Genomic DNA, 2,753 nt, shown 5'->3' with positions numbered 1-2,753 from the left:
GTCCAAAGCTCAACTCTGTAAGTTCAATTAGGTCGTATAAATGAGTCTTTAGACCTTTCTTTGAGGAATTTTAGACCGTATTTCTTGTAAATATTGTAATAATTTTATATGTATGTATTTACTAACTAGATTTTGATACATATTTTATTCTTTGTATTTACTTCTTGCTTAATTTTATTATTACTTTATTTCTCATATAGCCTTTATCTTCTTTTATTACTTAGGCTATACTTTGCTTTTAATAATAATTTGTAACTATAATGTTAGTTTTTTTAAAATTTACTAATCATTCTTTAATTCCTCTAATTCATTATGGTTGTTATGTTGTTTTTTGTTCTTATTCCACAGGATACCAACCTATACTATACATCGTATGTGGTTCATTTTGTAGGACCGCCACATAAAACATATAAAATCAACCCCCAGGCCGGATCCATACCTGGTTCGCCGCAGTTCAGATTGTAAAGACCTGTGCTTTGACTACCGGAGCTACGGACGGTCTCAATCTAAGGATTAAATAAAAGTTGAAGGAATTGTGCGACACTGCATTAGCACACCTATATATACCGTGACACCATTTTACCTGAAATCTCCGCCCCCTTCCCATTACCCACTAAAGTGAATACCCGAATCGACAGCATTGGAGTGTTGAGACTTAATTAGATATATCTAATTAAGTCTTAACACTGTTATAACCTATTTAACTAAAAACTCGATATTTTCTTTTCGATACATACATCCCTAAATGGTGCCGAGAACACGGTTGTCCGCAATAGTTAGGGATGTATATAGGTTCATGGTGTGAGGGAATCTATATACATACACAATGGGTCATCAGTCCAATTACTGACCAGTTATATTCTTTCTGCAATATTCGCGCCAGGTCAAATGGCTGCCAATATTGTTCACAGCTCTCACGGCATCAGAAGAGTTACAGAATTTTTTTTTTTATAAGTCTATGAAGAAGGAAAGTTGTTTGTCTCCATTGGAAGATAGTCGAAATTCCAATCCATTACGAAACGGCTAGATAAGGTTGGGCGAATCATTTCCAAAAAGGTCACTCCAGCGCCAGCTGCGTAGAAATTCCACTGTCACTTTCCAGTTGAGCATATTAGCTCTTGGCTCCGGCAATCCAAAATTCCTTTTTAGGTTTCATAATATAATGCAAGTTTATTCTTAGTCCGTAACGAGAAATGAATGCTTAATAAATTGAGTACACATTCACTAAAGCTATTGCATTTTTAAATTTTTTTTTCTTTAAATTCATATTTTCTCAACACAGTAAATATATGTAATTCTAAATCAAGAAGTATATAATTATTATATATAGAGAAAAATTGAACAAAATTGTAAATGCAAGGTGCCTATAAGGATCTGCAATATGACAAAAAAATTGTTTTGCTCCAGTTTTAGGTTACTCGCAGACTCGGCAATACTTTGCTATTGCTATATTTGAGGATGAATGAATGAAAATGAATGAATGAATGAATGAATGAATGAATGAATGAATGAATGAATGAATGAATGAATGAATGAATGAAATGAATGAATGAATGAATGAATGAATGAATGAAAAAATAACTTTATTCTGGGACATATGTGAGGATGTACATATATTAATTGAAACTATTGAAACTTTGATATCTATTAATATATTGATTAAGTGATAAGACGGTAACTATAGTAACATAAATAGTAACAGCTAACTTCCCTGTACAATCGTTAATACTGGTTCAATTTAGATAATTTTTTCTTATTCTTTTAGACTATTTTATTTTATATTATATTGTTATATTATGTACTACATAAAATATGAATATATTTTCTATAATAACCTTCATTGTGCTTCAATATTTGTGCTGTATTAAAACAATTCAGAATGTTTGACCTTTCAAAGTGGGGTAAAAGATTTTTTAGGAGTGAAACAAAGTTGATATTCGTTTCAATATGAGATAATTATTATTACTGTAACAACTAAAATTCCAAAGGGTTTATTTGTTAAACTTTATTACAAATTATTGCTCTGAAATTTGGGCAAGTGAATCGACATAAAATGAAGAAAGTGTATTTAAAAAGGCAAATATTATTTTAAAACAGCAAAAAATGAAAGATAATGAAAGAAGCTGGTTAGTAACAAAATTAAAACTTATATTCTGTCGAGAATATATAAAAATAATATTTAATCTTTAATCTATTTATCCATTTTCATCCATCTATTCTCAGTCCGCTGGTGTTCCTCAAGGTAGTACCCTCGGTCCCATCCTCCTACAGCTGATATTCCAACCAATCCTAACACTATCCTCACCACGTATGCCGAAGACACATGTGTGCTCTCAGTATATAATAATCCATTAATTGTATCCCAAACTCTCCCAATCACTCTCCAAAACTCCCATTTCACTTCCCTCGAAGAATGGTGTCGTAATTGGAGGATTAAAATAAATTCCAACAAATCCTATCAAATCACCTTTACCCTTCGTCGTAAACCTGCCGATTGCCCTACAGTATACTTTAATAATGTGGCTCTTACCCCTGTAGAACAGATCTGCTACCTTGGACTACATCTGGACAAACTATTAACCTGAAATCCTCACACAAGACTGAAAAGACAGGAAACTGCACGTCGATTTCGACTATTAAAGAATTTACAAGACCAATGGTCTAAACTTCCAACACATTGCAAAAGACTGATCTACATGACTGTAATAAGGCCAATCTGGACATATGGAGTTGAGCTTTGGGGCTCCACTAAA

This window comes from Halyomorpha halys, unplaced genomic scaffold (genome assembly GCF_000696795.3).
Source record: "Halyomorpha halys isolate HHAL.00 unplaced genomic scaffold, Hhal_1.1 Scaffold228.1, whole genome shotgun sequence".
Classification (NCBI taxonomy): domain Eukaryota; kingdom Metazoa; phylum Arthropoda; class Insecta; order Hemiptera; family Pentatomidae; genus Halyomorpha; species Halyomorpha halys.
The sequence above is the reverse complement of the archived record's forward strand: the minus strand, read 5'-3'. Positions refer to the sequence as shown.